The sequence below is a fragment of the Narcine bancroftii genome, chromosome 1, assembly GCF_036971445.1.
Source record: "Narcine bancroftii isolate sNarBan1 chromosome 1, sNarBan1.hap1, whole genome shotgun sequence".
In the NCBI taxonomy this organism is placed as follows: domain Eukaryota; kingdom Metazoa; phylum Chordata; class Chondrichthyes; order Torpediniformes; family Narcinidae; genus Narcine; species Narcine bancroftii.
In genome coordinates this window covers 72,516,011-72,538,507 of record NC_091469.1, presented here as the reverse complement: position 1 = coordinate 72,538,507, position 22,497 = coordinate 72,516,011, and the positions used below count along the sequence as shown (strand labels likewise).

Genomic DNA, 22,497 nt, shown 5'->3' with positions numbered 1-22,497 from the left:
AGGGGAAAATTGGTTGGTTGGGGTTGGGTGTTGGGTTTTTCCTCCTTTGCCTTTTGTCAGTGAGGTGGGCTCTGCGGTCTTCTTCAAAGGAGGTTGCTGCCCGCCAAACTGTGAGGCGCCAAGATGCACGGTTTGAGGCGATATCAGCCCACTGGCGGTGGTCAATGTGGCAGGCACCAAGAGATTTCTTTAGGCAGTCCTTGTACCTTTTCTTTGGTGCACCTCTGTCATGGTGGCCAGTGGAGAGCTCGCCATATAACACGATCTTGGGAATGCGATGGTCCTCCATTCTGGAGACGTGACCCACCCAGCGCAGCTGGATCTTCCGCAGCGTGGAAAACAAAGTCCCTCCAAAAGCCATCCAGTTACAGCAAGGAAATTCAGTTCGCCAAAGCTGTAAGGCAGCAGTGATAACTGCTGTGCCACTGAACATATCCATTACTGATATTTTAATATTCATCACTAATTATCTTTGAGACAATTGTAAACTGATCCAATGTTTGTGGTGAGCATTCTCTCTCCATTAGTATTAAAATGCAAAATGAAGAGGTATATTTATTTCTCCTGCTGACAATGATCCACTGCATCTCAAAGATACCATTGTCAGGCCCATGTCCATCTTGATTGTGACGCTAAGCAACAAAATGGAGGGTATCCTCTCTGTGATGGCAAGACTTTGTTCTAATAATGAACAGGTGAATTAAAAATACACAAATTGGTGAGAGTGAAATCAAATGGGTTCACTCGTGTTGTTCACTGCCTACCACAAGTGCAATCTGTCAGCTTTCCTCTTTGTATTTAGACAGGTTCATTCAGTGATGGCATTACCAATCAACCCTTAGTGATAGATACTGAAGTTCCCCATCAGAGTACATTTTGTATCTCGGCAACATCCTTGTAAATCTTTTCTGTATTCTTTCAGTCTTGTTGATATCTTTAGGAATGGCACAGTTGGTGTAGCAGTTAGCACTATGCCTTTACAGCACCAGCAATTGGGACCGGGTTTCAAATCCCGCGCTGACTGTAAGGAGTTTGTACTGTGACAGATTGTAGATATGTTTTTGGGAGATAAATTGGGGCAGGTTTTTTAGAGTAGATTACATCCAAACACTTTAAAACAGATCTTATTTAAAATACTGGAGCTCTGTCCCATGCTAGACATAACGCCTCCACAGCTTCTGCAAGAGCTTTGGATTGTTGTTTACAAAAGGCAACAGGTGAAAGATCTTGTTGGAGCCGCAGATGGTCTGGAAGAGAACCTGTTGTTCTAAGAGGGACATGAGGTTTTGCAAGCAGAGAGAATCAAACAGGCTTTCTCTCAGAGAGAGAGAGAGACAGACAGAGATCACTCTAGAGTGTTTCAGCCAGCAGAGGCAGCTGGGACTGGAACAGGACAAGCTGGCAAGCTTGTGGAAAGCTCTTTTGGAAGATGGCCTGGTTCAAGCTCTTGTGGTTCATGCAAGAAGAGAGGACTGGCTGTCTAATGTTTAACTTGAAATAAGAGAAACAAAAAGGAACTCTGTGGTGACCTGAAAGAAGGAGATTATCATCTGGAGAACCCTGAGGGGGCAAGTTTTTTCAGTAAAACACTGAAGGCTGATTAAAAAGGAATCAATTGTGGGTGTCCAGTGAACAACAAATCTCTCTCTGAAAACCAACAAGAACCTTCTTGAGCGATAACCATTTACCTTTCAAGCACCAAAGCCTGGTTAACTTTATAAATGTTAAATTCTGTGCACAGTCTAAGAATTACCTGCAACCAGTGAACTTGTAGGAATGAGAAGTGAGATTGGACAGTGAATCAAAGAACTTTTTTTGAACTTATATACACATTACATACTTGGAATTAGAAGGGCTTACTAAAGTCACTGTGGACAACATCCAATGATTTTTCTTCATCAATTTTTCTGATAACCTTCTTTTCACATTACATAATCATGCACTTAGAATTAGAAGGGCTTACTAAACAACATCCAATGCTTTATCTTCATCAATTTTTCTGGTAACCTTATTAAAAACTCTAGTTTTTTGATTATACATGACCCACCATGCACAAATTGACTATCCCGAATCAGTCGCCATCTATCCAAATACTTATATATATCCAGTCTCTTCCAATAACTTTCTACTAAACCAGATTTGGACCCAGTTGGGTAGCTCACTTTGGATCCCATTTAATCTAACCTTCCAGTGTAACCAGCCATTTGGGATCTTGTAACAGGCTTATGCTCATTTATTTAATGCCTATTGCCCTGTCTTTTTCAATCCACTTGGTCAATTCTTCCAAACCATTAAGAGATTCATGATACATTACCTCCCACACACAATGCCAGGCGACAGTAAGGATTTAAAAGAGTGACTTGCTTGGTAATTTCAGAGGGTTGTTGTGACATGTCTGAAATCACATGAAGCCCAGATCAGAAATACTGTGAACAATTCTAGAACTTTAACAATATGGCTGACATATATTCCTGTGAGGAGTCAGGGAGAGTATCCCTATTTTTCTTAAGTAGCTTAATGAAATCCACTGACTTAAATTTCCACCCCCCCCCCCCCCCCATGCAGGCATTGGAGTCTTCAGGGTAAGCACAAATGTGAAATGGCTGAACATTCAAATGGTGCATGACTGTTATCAATTTAACATTATTCCAATGCCAGGCTCCTTGTGAAGTCCAATAAATAAATGCAAAAGTCTGCAGTTCCCAGCAGTTATATTAGAAATCTGCTTGCTGAACACAATGGCTCCATTTATTCCAGTGGATGGAATAGCTGTCATGCCCTGGACCTCACCAATCAAATCAGTCTTGATTTCAAGTGAAGAAATTAGCACTAAGGAAGCACAAAAGACTTGCAGCCAACAGCTAGGTGGAAGTTGTAGACAACTCTCCAAGGAAATTCTGAGCCACTGCATCCACTGGAGAGGACACATATGATTTAGGACAATTTATTTCCCCAACAGCAATCAGGCTCTTGAACCTCCCCTTATCATAAACTACTGCAGAACCACAAAAAGGCATGCTTGCATGACTGAAATTCCACTTTTTTCTTGCACCACAGCAAGTGTGAAAATTACTATCTATCTTTTGTATTTATTGCCCCTTTCCCATTTAATTTAATGTATACTATTGGAGAGTTTTTTTTTTAATTTACAAAATACCTGTTTGGCTGCTGCAAGCAAGAATTTTAATGCTTATGATTGTGTTTAGTTCTGGTCACCTCATTACAGAAAGGACGTGGAAACTATGGAGTGGCTGCAGAGGAGATTTACCAGGATGTTGCCAGGATTGGGAAACAAATCTTGTGATGCAAGGTTAGCAGAGCTGGGACTTTTCTCTTTGGAGTGTTGAAGGATGAGAGGAGACTTGATAGAGGTCTACAAGATTATGACAAGCATAGATAGGGTGGAGAGCCAGCATCTGTTTCCCAGGGCAGGATGAGCAAACACCACAGGACAGGTGTACAAATTTAAGGGAGGGAATTTTTATTTATTTATTTTTTTTTTTTTTTTTTTTTTTTTTTTTTTTTTTTTACACAGAGAATTGTGGTTGCATGGAATGCCTTGCCAGTGATGATGGTGGAGGCTGAAACATGGATGAAAGAAATACGGAGGGTTATGGAGAAGGGAGGGTTGAGTACTTTTTTTTGGAAGGAATATATGGGTCGGCACAACATCAAAGATCGAAGGGTCTGTACTATATTGTTCTATGTCTGATAGCAAGCACAGAAAATAGCAGATTACTAAATAGTAAGGTTCTCATGTGTATGAGAAGAAACTCATTAGAGAACAGAAATTTACAGCACCCACTACTGTCTGTATGGAAAAACTTACCTCTTATATCCCCCTGAACATACCCCCAAGCATCTTTAAATTATGCTCCCTCTTGTTAGCCTTTTCAGTCCCTGGAAAAAGCTCCTGGCCATCCACTCGATCAATGCCTCTCATCATCTTATATGGCTCTATCACGTCATCTTGCTCTCCATGGCTCCAAGGAGAAAAGACCAAGTTCACTCAACCTTTCCTCATAAGGCATACTCTCCAATCCAGGCAGCATCCTTGCAAATCTCCTCTGCACCATCTCGTTAGCATCCACATCCTTTCTGTCATTAGATGACCAGAACTGAACACAATATTCCAAGTGGGGTCTAATTAAGATCTTGTATAGCTGCAATATTACCTCACAGCTCTTGAATTTGATCCCACAGTTAATAAATGCCAACAGACCATATGCCTTCTTAACAATACTATCAGCCTCTGCAGCAGCTTTGAGTGTCCAGTGGGCAAGTACACCAAGATCTCTCAGTTTTTCCACACTGCTCTGAGTCCTCCCTTAACATTGTATTCTGCCTTCAAATTTGACCTACCAAAATGAACCACTTCACACTTTTCAGGGTGAAGTTCTTCTGCCACTTCTCAGCGCGGATCAATCCAATTAATGTTCCTCTGTAACCTCTGGCAACCCCCAGACTATCTCTGTGGATCACCTTTGGTCACTGATAAATCATCTACAACCATCCTCTGCCTTCTCTGGGCAAGCCAATTATGTATCCAATATAGATATCGACGAGAGTGGGATATATCATTAGGTTTAACTTCTTACCCTAAAGGCTGCCACAGCAAGCCTCTGGAACACATCTTTAATTTGTAGCCTTGTGACACAAAGGCAACATTGATGAAACCCACCCAATAATCTATAAATTACAATGATCATACAAAAAGTATCATCAATGATATAATAAACCCAAGCAAATACCTATTAAAATGAAACCAACACTGCCATAAATTCTTCAATTAACTTATCCATGAGTGGCCATAGAACTTCTCATGGCCATTAAAAATCCTTGATTCAGGGCAGCTGGTCCAGGTCAAGAATAGCCTAACCTCTATGGCATTGACAAGACATTCACCCAAGGAAAAAATAACTTCTGAAGAAAATGGGACATTCAGGCATTGAACTGGCAAAAATAATAACAATCTGATGTGACAATTTTAGTTTATCCTTAGGGTAATAGTTACTATTTAGTAATCTGCTATTTTCTATGCTTGCTATCAGACATAGAACAATACAGTACAGACCCTTTGATCTTTGATGTTGTGCCGACCCATATATTCCTTCCAAAAAAAAGTACTCAACTCTCCCTTCCCCATAACCCTCCGTATTTCTTTCATCCATGTTTCAGCCTCCACCATCATCACTGGCAAGGCATTCCATGCAACCACAACTCTCTGTGTAAAAAATAAAAGTTCTCTCCCTTAAATTTGTACACGTCCACTGGTGTTTGCTCATCCTGCCCTGGGAAACAGATGCTGGCTCTCCACCCTATCTATACCTGTCATAATCTTGTAGACCTCTATCAAATCTCCTCTCATCCTTCAACACTCCAAAGAGAAAAGTCCCAGCTCTGCTAACCTTGCATCACAAGATTTGTTTCCCAATCCTGGCGACATCCTGGTAAATCTCCTCTGCACCCTCTCTATAGTTTCCATGACCTTTCTGTAATGAGGTGACCAGAACTAAACACAATATTCTAAGTATGGTCTTACCAGAGATTTGTAGAGTTGCAACACGACATTATCCATCACACAGGCCTGTTCAATTTCAACCTCACCATGATTAAGGTCCTTTTTTCTAGAGAATACTGATACAAGGTATTCATTTAGGTCCTCCCCAACCTCCTTTGCCTCCAGGCACATGTTACGTCCTTTAACCTTTAGCAGCCCCACCTTCATTCTCATCATCCTTTTGTTCCTCACATATGCATAAAATGCTTTGGGGTTTTCCTTAATTCTACATGCCAAAGTCTTCTCATGCCTCCTTTGACCTCTCCAAAGCTCCTTCCTGGCTACCATATACCTCTCATGAGCCCTTCCTGTTTTCTGCTTCCAAAATCTAATGTATGCTTCCTTCTTCCTCTTGACTAGTTGCCTGACCTAGTTCATCAGTCATGGTTCCCTTTTCCTACCATCTTTTCCTTAACCCAATGAGACAAACTTATTTTGAACGCTGCACAAGTGATCCCTCAACTTCCTCCACATTACTTCTGTGCTTTCCCCCTTAAACATCTGTTTCCAATTTATTCTCCCTAGTTCCTGTTTAATCCCTTCATAATTAGCTCTTCCTCAATTTAACTGTTTTTATCCTTTTCCATAACTTTATTGAATTTAAGGGAGTTGTGGTCACTCTTATCAAAATGCTCCCCCACTGAGAGGTCCACCACCTGACCAGGTTCATTCCCCAGTACCAGATCCAGTATGGCCTCTCCTCTCATCAGTCAGTCTACATACTGTGTCAGGAATCTTCCTTGTACACACCTGATAAATTCAGCCCCTAACTGGCAGTTAGGAGGTGCCAATCAATATTAGGGAAGTTAGAATCACACATAACTACAACCATGTATTTCCCACACCATTCCAAAATATGCCTGCTTATCTGTTCCTTGGTGTTCTGAGGATAATTTGGGAGCCTACAGACTACACCCACCAGTGATAGCTCCCTTCTGGTTTCTGACTTCCACCCACATGAACTCAGTGGATACTCCCTCTTCAGCATCTTCCCTTTCTGTAGCCATGATACTATCCCTGACCAGTACTGCTACTCCCCCCCTTCCCCTTTTCTACCTCCAATCCTTTTCTTTCTAAAACATCTGAACCCCAGTACCTATATCAGCCAATCTTGCCCTTCCTCCAGCCAAGTTTCAGTAACGGCCACAACATCATAGTTCCACGTACTGATCCATGCTCTAAGATCATTCCCTTTATTCCTAATACTCCTAGCATTGAAATAGATACATTTCAAACCCACTAACTGGCTACCTTTACGTTTTGTCCCCTCCCTGTCTTTCCTCACCAACTCAGAACACTTAGCATCATGTTTTTGTCCTTCTAGCCTAATTTCTGCACTCACATTCTGATTCCCAATCCCCTGCCAAACTAGTTTAAACCCTCCCCAACAGCTCCAGAAAACTTTCCCACCAGGATATTGGTTCCCCCTCCAGTTCTTTTGTGGCTTTTTTTACTTTCATTAATATTTTTACCTGGTAGGGAAACAAATATACCTTGTGCCTTCTCAAATTTGATACAGAATTTTTTTTAATGTGAATAATCTCTGTAAATACTGGGCATTTGACAAGGTTTCCCAAGAGAGACTCATCCAGAAAGTCATAAGGCATGGAATCAGTGGAACCTTGGCTATGTGGATGAAAAATTGGCTTGTAGAAAGAAAGGAGAGAATAGTTATGGAAGGAAAGTATTCTGCCTGGAGGTCAGTGACTAGTGGAGTTCTGCAGCCATCTGTTCTGGGACCCCTGCTCTTTGTGATTTTTATAAATGGCCTGGATGAAGATGCAGAAGGATGGGTCAGTAAGTTTGCTGATGTCATTAAAGTTGGAGGAGTTGTGGATGAGCTGAAGGCTGTTGAAGGTTACAAAAGGATGTAGACTGGATACAGAGTTGGACAGAAAAATAACAGATGGATTTCAATCCCCAGAAGAGATCCCAATGATCCACAAATCCGAACCTCTGCCCCTGGCTCCAACTCTTCAGCCACATATTCATCTGCCAGAAATTCCTGTTCCTACCCTCTCTGGTGCATAGCACAGACAGCAATCCTGAGATTACCACCCTTGAGGTCCTGCTTTTTAATTTCTTTCCTATAATTCCCTATATTCCCTCTTCAGGACCTCATCCTTACTCCTATCTATGCCATTGGTCCCCACATGGACCACAACATCTGGCTGCTCATCCTCCCTCTCTAGAATGCAATAAACTTGATCAGAGATGTCCTTGAACTGGCACCTTGGAGGCAACATACCATCCGGGTGCCTGTAAAGTGTCATTATGCCTGTAAGAATTTTGCAATTATTTGAAGGATATCTTAAATAGAAGTGGCACTTTGTGCTGGAAGCTTGGATCACAAGATCAAGCAGAGAAGTGCATAATGCATTTGCTCATCAAAATCAGTGCTTTTGTTTTGAGATTAGACTATGCAGCAAGTATTCATTGCTATTACCTTTATATATTACAGAATAAACTCTATGGATCTATATACATTGAAGGGCAAGATTTCATCTCTATTTCTGCAAAACAACTATCATAAAATCACTGGTTATTCCAAAGCGTCTTTTGTTTATTAAAGCATGTTAAATTTATAAAAATGTTTTCCACCAACCAGGTTAATTACTAACCTGCAAAATATTTATATGAAAGTTTTAGAACAAAAGAAATAGTGGAAATTATTTTCTTCTCAGACCCAATGAACATCAAGATTATGTCAAAGGCTCCAGAAACAATTTTTTGGTTAAAATATATGCCATTCTTAAAATGTTTATTTGACATTTTATTCATTTTTCGTGATCAATCATATGGAAATCATTTATTATACACTTAGGAACTTAATCAACCAAAAACATATTACCAACATTTAAAGTAAATTTATAAAATCACGTTATCATGATTTAAAAATAAGCATACAAAATATTGGCAAAAGGAAAGTGTTTTCTAGTATTCACTATCATATCTGTGCAAAACTGACTTCAACATCATGACTTCTATGTTTACATGTTCCACTGCCAAAATTCCAAACTTGCTGCCGATGATTCATTGTAAATCTAGAGGCAATGCTCAAATGTTGGAATCTGCCCAGTATTTACAGAGATTATTCACATTTTTTAAAAATCTGTATCAAATTTGAGAAGGCACAAGGTATGTTTGTTTCCCTACCAGGTAAAAATATTAATGAAAGTAAAAAAAGCTGCAAAAGACCTTGAAAGCTTAAAAAAAAGTTTCCTAACTTAAGATTTCTCATTAGATTTTTAAAATTTAAAAATACAATTTTAAATTTTTCCTGGACTTTTTTTTTTAAATCTAAGCAGGATATATATTTCAGGTTGAATGATCTAGGGTTTTCAGCATAAAATGTCAATAATCTTTCTCTTCCATACATGTGGCATTTGCTGTTTTTATTCTCTAACTCAAGATATTTTACTCAAGAACATGAAGGTCTGCTGTAAAATCATACTCATTAGCTATTCTGCTACGTTTTCCAAAGGATGATGAATTTTTAGATCAAGTTTATGATAAATACGTCTCTTCTCCTTCAGTGAATCAAATTTACATCATGAAACACCAGAATATGGCACTAAATTCTCTTGGGTTTCAATCACAGGATACACCTCTAAATGTACAGTAAACAGTGTGCAACTCATCCCAATGTTCAGGACACAGAATGGATCCCAAAATCCAAGCCTTCACCTGGAAGGCAAATACCTGCTCCTCCATTACTTAAGGTAACTCTTAGCACTGCTCCATGGAGTTCAGCAGTGAACATTCTAGTTAAGTCTTGTTATTTTTCGTTCAGTCAAATCATACCAGCATCCAAGCATTTGGCAATATCTGCTGACTTTGCAATATAAACTGAAACAGTCATTTCCATATTAGAATAGATGGGTTCCAGGTTCTTCACACAGCTCTGTGCAAGGTTACTGATGAAGTTCTTAATGCTCCTCTTAACAGCACACAAAGGTTTCTTGCTGGCATGAAAATACACCAAGCACTTCAATGTATACATCCACCACTCTTCTTCAGAATGCTGCACCATCAAATCCTTCGCCAGCAAAACAGTTCATTTAACCTTTCGATCATTGTCTAAATGAGTAAACTGTGTCCCTAATGATCCAGAAATTCATGTCTGAAGTTGTGTGAAGCATGGTTGAAATCAGAGCATTGCAAGTTAAAATTGCCATAGAATTTTTTGTATTTAAATCACTTGCATTGAGATTTAGACATAATAATTATTCAAAGAATATCACTGTGTACATAGACTGAGTTTTCTACTAATATATTCATGTGTTCTTCATTATTCCCCATTATCCTTTTGCAGCTAACGCAATGCTACTACAACACCAGCAATCGAGATTCGAATCCCGTGCTGTCTCTAAGGAGTTTGTACGCTCACCACATGTCTGCGTGGACTTCCTCCCACTGTTCAAAACGTACCAGGAGTTGTAGGTCAATTGGGTGTAATTAGGCAGGCTTGTGGGCCAAAAGGGCCTGTTACTGTGCTGTAAGTCTAAATGAAAATTAAAGTTGAATTAAATATAGTGAATAATCAAAAACCCAAGAACAAGCAAGCATACAAATAGAAAATCCTGGCTTTAGTTCTAAAGTCTTTTTTTGCAGCAGATACAATGATCACTTTTCCTTATCTAGAAAACTAATTTCTGCAGCACCCTTCAATAAATCCTACATCAGCAATATTTCCGATTACATGTGTGACATGGATACTCAGACAGAATGCTTTCTTTTGACAATGATTTTTGACTTTGAAAATGAGTTCATCCAAACCTCTCTTTTGCATGTGTTAATTCAAACCCAAGTTCCATTCATGCTGTCTTCTTAACCAGTGAAGTTTTAGATTTTAAAAAATTGACTCTAATTTTAAAATTCATCCCAAGGTGAGCCTCTCCCATTGTAACTAAAACTTGCCAAGACTACATATCTTATACCCTTTTGACTTGTTCATGTTTGACTCTTTTGATCCATGTTGAATGTTGCAATACAAGCCCTATTTGGTAGATTTACCTCTTTAAAGCTCCCACCCTTTATCTCCTGCAGATTGGTGCTACAAAATAGATGCAGCTTTTAACCAGCAAGAATGTTTTTCATTTTAAGGTTTTGTTCACCAGGCAGGAAAGGTGGATGGGGAAAATCATGAAAGGTCTAATGATGAACAAGGAACACAAAATTCATATTTGTACAATGAGAAACACAAGTTGAAGGATTATTACAATTTTGAACATATTACCATATCTGTCTAGATGTCCATGTCAACTCAGAGGAAAAACAAAATTTCAAAGGCACATTGTCATAAAGACAACATCAGTTCAAGTAGATGCCCACCATTTTAAGAGAACAGAATGGGATTTGGCTTATCATATTTCTCACAAACTGCCTTAAAAATATTAAGGCACTGCCGCCCCTGCCCTTTGAGGAAGATAGTTCCAAAGACTTAGGAATCACTCTGTAAATTTGTTTGTACCTTATTGGTTTTAAATGAGCAATCCGTTATTTTTAAGCAGTGACCTCAAATCTAAATCCTTCCTCAAAAGAAACAAATTCTCCACATCTGTACTGTCAAAACCCACCAACATTTTCCATGTTGAAATCAATTTCCTTTTCATTCATCTGAACTACAGCAGAGACAATCCCAGCCTTGACCAAGGCTTATTGGACCCATCAACCCTCTCTGAACTGCTTATAATTCATTTATTTCCTTTCTTAAAAAGGGAGAGTAATACTCTTTACAGTAATTTAAGCATATCTGCACAATTTTTGTATCCAATTTCCCTGGCACTAAGTGATAACATTTTGATAACTTCATTAATTATTTTCAGTATCTACATTTTATCCTTTTGCAAATTATGCACTGAGGACACCTGGATTCCTCTACATCTCAGAGCCTTTTAACTTCTAACCAATTAGATAATATGCTTCTTTTATTTTTCCTACAAAAAGACAAATTTTGCATTTTCCCCACAGTCCACAGGCAGTCCCCAGGTTATGAAAGTCCGACTTACGGACAACTCTTATATGCGCGGAATCAGCGGTTCGTCGACTCGAGGAAGGAGAATGCCATCCACCATTTTAAATCAGATCATGTACACTTGCCTCCAATGCTTAAATCCGATACAAGAAAAGCTCTGTACAAACCTCCCTTGATGCCCACTTCAAGAAATTTGACTAACTGATGCTAAATAAGAACTGTATGTACTTCTTCCAACTTACCTAGAAATTTGACTTAAAGACAGACTTAGGAACAGTCCTCATTCGTAACCTGGGAACTGCCTGCACTCCATTTCATATTTCTATCCTTTTGTATTCTCCTTTAAGTCCTCTGCAAACTTTCCTACTTACTTGCAAGTCACCAGCAAATTTAGCCACCATACCTTCAGTTCCTTTATTTAGATAATTTATACAAACAGCAAAAGTTTGCGGTCCTACCATTAAACATTGTAGCACACCTTACCAACCAGTAAAAGGCCCTGCTCTCCATTTCATGTCAGCTAACCAATCCTCTACCCACACCAACACATGATATAATTCACCATGAACTTTCATTTAATTCAGTGATCACTAATGTAGTTTGTTATCAAATATCTTCTGCAAAGTATAATACATCTGTCAGTCTCCCTTTATCTTCAGTACTTGTTACTTCTCAAATAATTCCAGTACTGTAAATTAGTCAAACATGATTTTCCGTTCACAAAATCACAGTCTGAAGTGGTTAATGATATCAATGTGAGAATCATGCACTCTTCCACAACAGAAAAGGAGGTAGCTGGTGGGGCAGATGTGCAAATAGTTTGCAGTGCTATATTCTTTCCACCGCTGAAACAAGGCACCTTCTGCACAATGAGTGGCCATGTGCTGGAGATGCATGTCAGAACACTGATCGTAGCAAAGGTACAAACTATATCCTGGATAAATTGTTTGGATAGATAGTTTCTCCATTCACAATGAGAATATCCTCCCTCATTCTGTGTATAACTAACACAATGTTAAATATTAAAGACAATAATACAGATTTGAATATCAAAAGTGGGAATTAATAAAGGGTTATGGGCTGTAGAGCACATCGAAAGAACCATAGACTTGTTGATACAAACCAAGGCTTTTATTAACTAAAAGACTGGAGCATATCACATGTAGGTCGACCAGTCCAGAATGACCTGGTCTGGCTAGGAGCAATCCTTTAAGACCTGCCAGTAGGTGTGGCTACGGTCTCAGCCAATCACAGTCATCCTACACTACAATCTGTACATATACACATTGGTGATAGAATCTGTACTATCAGATGGGCCTACAGCAGCAGAAATGTATTTCACCACAACCTGTCATTCTTTTATCTACCATTTAAATAAGACAAGTCCAATCCCAGTTCAAAGAGGTCCAAAAAATCAAACCAGAAACAACTTAGGACATATCCAAAATGAGTTGCTTCCTGGTGAAACTCTAAGACAATACTTACTCCCATGCTGAACAGAAACAGAATGCAATGGACTGAACAAAGCAATGCTCAACCAAACAGATCAAAGATCTTTAGTACTGTCACAGCCAGTCATGAATGTCACTGCCCACTAACAACTGAGAATGTCTTCATGAATATTTCCATCCTCAATAACTGCACAGTTCTGCAAATAAATGTAAAATACAAAACTGAAGCATTTACAATCAGCTTTGGCAATACTTGTCAAATGGATGACCTGTCTTGGCTTTAAACAAGGATTTGTCTTCATCCAATTCAATCCATTCTACACTATATCAAGAAACAACACGAGCAGGCTGCATACAATAAATCAATGATATTGAGACCATGGCTTTTAAGTTGTAATGCTTCAGGACTTGTAAATTCTGAATGAGCCAGTGAAATGCTATTAAAATGCTATTATTATTGTTTCTATTAAACATTGATAATATGGACAGTAATTAAGAAACAATCAGAAATCTTTGAGCAACTTTTTGAATACTTTCTGTCTACTTTCTGTGTGTATATGAGAGGCTGCATCTGGCATACTGTGGTCTTGTGGCACTTTTGATTAATAGTGATTGTAAATATAGCTCCCAGAGTCACATAACTTTTTACTGTGAAAAATTATACAAATGTTCTCAAAAGCCAGGTACAGCGCTGAAAACTTGTACTAGTGAGTCATCTAGACTGACACTCCATTCACAACTGTAATGGATAAACATTGGGAGGATTTTGGTAAGATTAGTGGGTTACATTCACACATTTTAAAACAGATCTTATTTGAAAGACTGAAGAATTCATATTAAATAACATTCAGGATCTCTGGAGAATGTGATGCACATTTCACAAGTAGGTGATAATTGATGTCACGAAATGAAGGGACTGGAGACACTGGCTGTTGGAAGCTCTTTTCAAGGGTTTTGACAGAGTGCACAGAAAGGTCACTCCTGGGTTTTGTTTACCTAAGGCAACAGCTTGACCAAGAGACTAACTCCTATTGTTTGCTGGAGAAGGTGGGGGTTTTGTTGCAAGTGAGAGAGTCACATGGGCTTTCTTGCATTTGGCAGTTGGAGAGAGAGAGAGGGGGGGGGGGGGGGGAGAGAAAACAAGCCCTCTCAGCTAGTGTGTGTGACACTGAAAAGAGACTGAACAATCATGGCTGAAACAAACCAGGAAGAGCAGATTGGAAACAGAAAGTTCTAGAGCAGTAGATGGCTGGAAGTGCTAACTGTCTGATGTTTCTCTTGGAATAAGAGGACCAGAACGGAACTCTGTGGTAGCCCTAAAGAAAGAGGTTACCATCTGGAAAACCCTGATGGGGCAAGTTTCATCAGTGAGACATTGAGGTGACTAATGGTGGTACCTCAGTTGTGGAAATCCTGGAACAACAAATCTCTCTCTGCAAACCCTACAAGAACTTTCCTGAGTGGTAAACATTTACCTTTCAAGCACCAAAGTCTGGTGAACTTTATACATGTTAAATTCTGTGCACAGTATATGAATTGCCTGCAACCAGAGAACTTGGAAGAATGAGAAGTGAGCTTGAACTGTGAACCAAAGAACTTTTCTTAAATTTACACACACATCACATACACATCTGCTTAGAATTAGAAGGGGGTTGATTTGGGTTAGTTAAGTATAGAAATAAGTTAAAGTTTGATTCTATTTTCATGCTTAAAGTTGATTAAAAATAACTTTTGTTTTAAAAACCACTCGTCTTGGTGAATGTCTATTGCTGCTGGGTTTTGGGGTCCTTTGGGTTCGTAGCACTGCACAAAAGGGAACATTGCTTCCATCACTGGTATGCTGTGGCTCTAGTTTGTACCATTTATAAAATGCATTGCCATTACTCACCTTGGCTACTAAAATACATTATCAAAATGTGCAAATTCTATTGCAAAAGAGGACGTGGGTAGCAGATTCATAGAAGACCATGACCTGAAGATTCCCTTCCAAGTTGCGCATCGTCCTTATTTGGAAATACCTTCATCATTTCTTAATCCTTGAACTCTTTGGCTAACAGCATTTTAGTAGTATCTTCACCTGGGAGACTACAGTGATTCAAGCAGCAAGAATCATCTCAAAATATAAATAAATAAAGTTAAAACCATGCCTCTAGACAAACAGTATTGATGCAGCATTGGTAAATGGAAAATTGTCCAAGTATGTCCTGTCTACAGAAGCAGGACATACCTAATGGGCAAAAGTTGGTCCATTAGCTTACTTTTAATAATAGCCTAGAAATGGAAGATGTGAATACCACGGAGCAACATTTATTCACCAATATTCTGCTCCACACTATCCATGTTGGGTTCTAACAGGATTATTCAAAAATATTTCAATACCAACTGGTGAGATTAGTGCAATTATCCAATCAAAGCAGGATTAGATCAAGTACAGCATCAAGAAGCCCTAGCAAAATTAAAATCAAAAGAAATCTGGGACAAATCACTTCATGGCATCATGCCCATGAATGAACTAAAATCATCAAGTGGATCTCTGCATTAGTTCACTTCAGTCAGTTGATGAATCATATAAATGTCAATTTGATATGAATGCATAAATATAAGAAATCAGGTTTTAAAAAAATATATTTTTGCTTATTCCAAATTCCTTCCATCATGAAACTATTACCCAGTAGCATTATGAGAGCATCTTCACCAGAAACACTGCAGCAGTTGAAGAAGATGATTGATCACCACCTTAAGTGCAGTTAGGGACAGGTAATAAATGTTGGCCTTTCCAGCAATACTCAGATCCCAACAATAAATACATTGAAAAGAAGTGGTTCCAAGATTCTTAGTTATATTTTAAAGGCCAGATGAGAAAATATTTTTTTCTTTTTATTTATTCACCTGAATGATATGGTGATAGAAATCCTGAACAATTTTTAATTGAGGTATCCTTGTCAAAATATTAGTGAACAATCCAGCTCCAGATTATCAACTGTACAATTTATAAAACTAAAGTAGTTAGGATTCATAGAAAGAAAAGCTAAGGAAAGAATTTTAGAACACAAGAACTGGAGGAGTTATCATTGATACAACAATATAAAGAGTTTAAATTGTTTGTTCATAATTTTAAGTCAATTTTTAAATTAATTGTTTTAAATTTAGATATACAGCAGAGTAACGGGCCATTTCAACCCATGACCACATGCTGCCCAATTACACCCAATTAACCTATACCCCTGGTATGTTTTGAAAGGTAGTAGGAAACCGGAGCTCCCATGGAAGACCCATGCAGACACGGAATGTACAAACTCCTTACATACAGTGAACCCTGGTCCCAATCACTAGTGCTAACCGCTACACCAACCATGCTGCCCTAAAATACTGCAGATGCTATAACCATGAAATAAAGAGAAACATTTTGTAAATACTCAGCAGGTGAGAGTGCCTATGGAGAAACAAACAACATCAGTAACTCAGGACAATTTCTCATCAGACTGGGAAAAATAGATAAAGATAACACTTCCAAATTTTAAAGAAAGGCATGGGGTGATGGCAAGGGAGGGGATGGATTGAGGATGGTTGCTAAAGGGATAGTCTTCGATAGTGCTAGGAGAGACTGTAGGCACAAGTAGTGGTACTGCAGCTAAAAGAGGCTGAAAAGGCCTTTGAAGGTATGCAGGAATAGCTGTACATGGGAGGAAATAATGAACCCTGAATCAACAATCATACGGAGAAGAAACGGGAGTATGCAACTCAGCTTCACCACCTTCTCGACCATTTTATAAAATCCAAGCTGATCAGAATGGAATCACTTCTCCATGCTTCTCTTCTATGGCAGCATCCTTTCACTCTTTCATTTATTCAAAATCAGGATGCCATAATAGAGGGGGGAATGAATTGGGACTTGCTGGAGATAGAGGAGAGATGCAAAGGACCCCAAAGAGAACCATTCCTTGAGAATACTGAAAGAAGGGAAGGAGGCACTGAAGATAATCAGTCATGCTAGTCTTCTTTCTTGTGCAGCCATAGCTCGACTTGCGCCCGAATGAGTAATGTCCAATCGCAGATACGTCTGAGGTCACCACAAGGGCTTAATACAGTAATATTACTATTATTATCTGTGTATATTTTTATAAGAACTGTACAGTATTTACATTAACTATGTTATTTAGACGTGAATGTACAATATAGAGGTTTAGGTTAATATGTATGTTAATACATTAACTATGTTATTTAGACGTGAATGTACAATATAGAGGTTTAGGTTAATAAGGATGCTGCAATCATGGCATCTTATGAAATATTATATTATATATTTCACCTATAATAATCGACTTACATCCAAATCAATTCCAGAACATAACCAGGACACAAGTCAATGCAAGGCTGTACATCTAGCATTTAGGTATTCTTACAATCAGAGAACATTTTTGGCATAGCCCTTGGCTCATCCTGTTGGATCTGGTAACTTTTCGAGTTAACGAGATGTGTGCTTACTATGTTATAGGATTAGTGTTGAATCTTCAAGTGACTATGGTGAAGATACCACCTAAACATTTGCTGGATTTGCAAATGACTGAGTGATGAGACCTATAGATGAGCTATAAGTGGGGAAGAGTCAGACAAACGAATTACAATTTAGCAAACTTTTCATTTCGGGAACAGAATATAAAAACTATACTATATGAATAGTAAGAGATTGCAAGCCTCTGAGATATAGAGGGGCCAAATGTAAAGGCCACAATGCAGTGCAGCATGCAATATGGAAGTTAATAAAATGTTGTTGGTTATTGTGAGGTCAATACATTATCAGGGAGCAAAAGAAATCTGCTGGAGGAACTCAGTGGGTGGAGAAACATGAGTTGAGGGGGTGGGGGGGGCAGCCAAGAATTGTTGCTTTCAGGTTGAAAGCCTTCATCAAGACACTCTTGAAGTCTTTGACCCAAAATGTCAATAAGTTCTCCCCACCCCCATCCCATTGATGTTACTAAACCTGCTGAATTCATTTTAGAGCACTGGTGAGACCACGTCTGGAGCTATGTCTCCATATTTAAGGAAAGATTCAAAAGTTTTCGAAGATTGGATTTTCTTCCATTTTGGTCACCATGCTATTGGAAGGATGCTGCAAACTAGAAAGGCTGTAGAGAAGTTTTACAGGATGTTTCTAGGACTCATGGGCCTGAGCTACAAGGAGAAATCAGCAGACTATTTGCTTTATTCTTTGGAACGCAGGAAGATAAGAGGTAATCTCAGAGATTTACAAAATCACGAGAGGAATAGATCTACCTATCGCACAGTCTTTTGCCCAGAGTAGGGGGATAAAGAGAACCAGAGGGTGCAGTTTAAGGTGAGGGGAACCTGAGGCAGATGGGACTAGTGCAAATGGATATTTTGGTTAGCATGGGCAAGTTAGGTTGAAGGGTCTATTTCTACACTGTAGGACTCCAACTCTAAGATTAGAGGTTTACTAAATTGAATCCTGGGATTAGTAGGTTATCTCATGAGCTTTACGACAGAAATGAAGTTATTCTTTTCCTGTCTTTGAGGGCCCCTAGGCTTTAGAAACCTCTTCCTCAAAGGACAATAGAAAGTCTTTTAATATTTTTAAAACAGAAGGGGTAATATTTTTGATGAGCAAGGACAGGCAGGATTGCAGAGATGAGGTTCCAATCAGATCAGTTTTATTCAGTTTTAAAGTAACCTCAAGGAGCTATATAGCCTTCTCATTTTCTTAATTGTCCATCTGTTCAGATTTAATTCACATCCCTGATATCCTTTTGTTATCCACTACCCTCTTTCAACCAATACCATCAGCCTCTACAAATCACAAACCTTGCCTTTCATTCTCTCGATCCCTTCTTTCTCTACCACTTATAACTTGATCATTTCTAACTTTTCCCAACTCTGAAAAGTCACCAACATGAAAGATTTCTCTCTTTCCCTCTTCACATATTACCTGACCTGTTGAATAATTACAACATTTTTATTTACAAATCTATCAAGACCATAACTTAAATTAAATGAGCAAGAAATTCCATCGAATTTTAGTTTGCTAGCATGGATTTAAAAATTATGCTTGAACAAAACCCATCGACTCTTGTCTTAGACACAAAGAAGTTAAATTAAACAAGTTTGCCAAAATACACTGATAACATCAATGGGAAAATAAACCTCAATAATATGAACAATTTCTTTCAATTTTATGATTAAATTGAAATAAACACAAAACGTGCATAATGTTTTTTCTCTAAATTTAATATCATTCCTCACTTAAAAGAAAACTGTCTCCAATTTCAAAATTAAATGTTGGCAATAAGCATATATGAAATAAAGGTGTATTTTAAACTTATAAATTGATTACTATGTCAATAGGCACGGGAAAATATCGCACGTTGTATACAAAAGGCAGAAAGTAAACATAGTACAAATCTTGTATAGACAGATTTAAAATATGAAACTATGCAATCTCCACAGTCCATATACCGAAAACCACATGTGCTTACACACTTGCAAGTATATGATCAGTTTTTTTGGAACGAATATTTTCAGACGGCAAAAGCTGGAATCAGCAAATATATTCCAATGAAATAGCATAATAAATAATAAATAGTAATAATGAATCGTCGATTAATTGGCAACACTTTTGCAACAATACAGTAGTCATTATCACTCGCTAGGAAAGGGGAAAGTGTCCAAAGCTTCAATTTTAAAAAAACGTGGTAATGAATAAAGGTCTGTCGTGCATGTTCACCTTAGAGAATAGCAAATATATATCGGGGGGGGGGGGGGGGGGGAGAGAAAAATAACCATATCATAAGCTATAAAAAAAACTTCAAATAGCGTATTGCTTAAAAATACGATTTCGATGGCCTCCAAAAGGAAAATCTCCCCCATCATTCGAGAGCTTTTGAACGAGTTTATGTGTGGCAGGATTTTTCAATGTTAAACCTATCACCCTTGCTACTGTACCTGGATAATACAAGGTAGCTCAGTGTCATCCAGGAGTCTGATTGTACACTTGATCTCTTGACTTAACGACTTGATGCTTGAACTGCGAAAGCGAAGCATTTTCATTCTTCCTCCTCTTTAAATAATCATAAAGAAGCGCCCGACTCGAAAACATGCATGCTCGGCTAAACTGCCTTGGGTGTGTATCGTATTAGGAAGAAAACACTCGCACATGGAGAAAAACACCGACTGCGTCAAACAGTGTTTCTAGCTAGACCGTCATTGAAGAAAACGCTGACATTAACACAGCGACATGAAACTCCAACGATTCAATCCTTGCTAAACAATGCTAGCCTGGTCGCTCTGTGAGCAAGCTGCTGGTGTGTGTGCCGCCTGCAAAGATGCTCCGTGTTGCATCGATGAACGGGCTCCACCTCGCTCACAATGTTCACGCACAGGAGAAACCATACGCGCGGCTCCAGACCCGCTGCCCTCATTTCGGGCGACTCAGCCAATCACAACAGCGACTGGCGAGTATGCGCGCTCCAGCAGGTAGGGAGCAAAGGTACGCGCGCCGCAAGACAACAAAGGAGAGTAAAGTGCCAACACAGCTCTTCAAAGACGTCTCTGTTCTTTCCTTGTCTTTTGCTGACCAATGCAATCATGTTTTCCCCCTGCACTTGCATATTTACTTTGATGGTTTTGGTTATTAAAATGACACCTTTTCTCTTGGAACATGTAAAATGTGCACTATCTAATCAATACATTTCGTTCACAGTGATTTCGTCCTGCATATACACATGCAAATTGAAAAAACCACGTTAATATATTATTTATCCTCGTAAATTATGACGGTAACAGATCTGGGAGCGGCCGAAATCCACGGTGTGACTAATAATGCGATGTGCATTCATTCACTTCCTCCTTAACATTTCTTCCACCTCGTTCCGCCAATGACATTGTTGAGGAGAGTTTGTGCTGGACTGCTGGTTTCTTTTCGAAGATGATGATTTTGATTTTTCTTTGTCTTTTCAAACATGGGTACAGCAACTTTATATTCCGGAAGCCCTGATTGTCATTCCTACTGCATGCTCCATTCCCACTAAAGTCCAGCAGCTTAATGTACATTGTACAAAGTACATATGCCCAAAGTTCTTGTTTCCTGCAGTCCAGCAGGAACTTATAAAGAAAAACTATAATAGTAAACTCATTGATTTAAATTAAAAAGAGGCAATAAAAACATAAGATATATAATAACTATTCACAAAGTGAATTTGCAGACAATCCTTTTTGCAGTCAGAGCAGTCTCTGATAGCTGTTGGAAATAAACTATTCTGGTGTTGGTTTTCAGGCTTCTTCCAGAACGTAGCAGTGTTCTCTCTTCACCTCCTTCCCATCATTGCAGACAGGTGCATGGATCCTCAGTCTTTCCTTTTTTTTTGAAAATTTTATTTCTTTGTATCATTACAAAGAAATAAAAACAATGAATAAAATATTAATCAAATATCCAAGTCCAATGATGCAAAAAAAGTACTTTTGTAATTTTTCTCCCAACCCCCCTCCCTCCCAAAAGTAAGAAAAAGAAAGGAAATAAGAAATCACCTACTATTTAATATACAATATGTGGTGGCGCCCGTCGCGACATTGGCAAACTGACTCCGAATGTGACGGTTGCGGTAGCAGAGTAGCTGCGTTACGATGGCACAGTTGGGTTCAGGTATTCCTCATGGTCTCAGCCACTGTGCACGCCCTTTCGGCTGTGTCATGACATCACAGCCAACGTGGTGATGTGGCGTGGGCTCACCCTTAAAGAGAAGTGCGCGGATTTCAAATAAACAGCTGCACCAGGGACTCACCTCAACTTGTAGTTTCTTTCAATCGTGTAGCTACCACTACAATTGGTGACCTCTGAGTCCAGACGTTTCTGGCCTCTCAATCATGGACACGGCAGCAGTGAATGCAGTCACAGTGAAACTGCCCCCCTTTTGGACGCTTTGCCCGCGCACATGGTTCAGGCCAGCGGAAACACAGTTTCACCTCTGGCAGATCAACTCTGACTCAACGATGTTCTACCATGTCGTCAGCGTCCTCAGCCAGGAGACTGCCACCAGAGTGGATGACCTGATCCACAACCCACCTGAGGAAGGTAAATACCCAGCACTTAAACAGCTCCTCCTCAGCATGTTCAGTCTGTCTAGACGTCAGCGCACTGCCAGGCTCATGCATTTGGAAGGCTTGTGAGACAAGGCCCCATCCACCCTCATGGATGAGATGCTCGCTTTAGCAGAAGGCCACAAACCATGCCTCATGTTCGAGCAGGCTTTCCTTGAACAGATGCCAGACGACATCCAGCTCCTGTTGGCCGACGAAAACTTCTCCACCCACGCAAGGCGGATCAAGCAGACATCCTGTGGCGCACGAAGCATGAAAATGAAGCCACCATGAGTCAGGTGCCGCACCCCAAAAACAAAATGGAGGGCCTGAGCAATACCTGGTGCTTCTACCACCAGCGCTGGGGAGCCCAGGCATGCAAATGCAGTCAACCCTGTTTTATTCCAGGAAAACGACCAGGC

The 22,497-nt window shown here is 39.3% G+C and overlaps 1 protein-coding gene across 2 annotated transcripts in view; it reads right to left on the bottom strand.

Moving 5' to 3' along the window:
* frmd3 (FERM domain containing 3) overlaps positions 1-22,224 on the bottom strand; it is a 185,617-nt gene extending 163,393 nt beyond the window's left edge. For both annotated transcript variants that reach the window (XM_069930350.1, XM_069930351.1), the window contains exons 1-2: positions 21,531-22,224; positions 9,951-10,064 (exon numbers count right to left, since the gene is read on the bottom strand). The gene's annotated coding sequence lies outside the window, so the exon portion shown is untranslated. The remainder of the gene's footprint in view (positions 1-9,950; positions 10,065-21,530) is intronic.
* Positions 22,225-22,497: the final 273 nt, after the last annotated feature.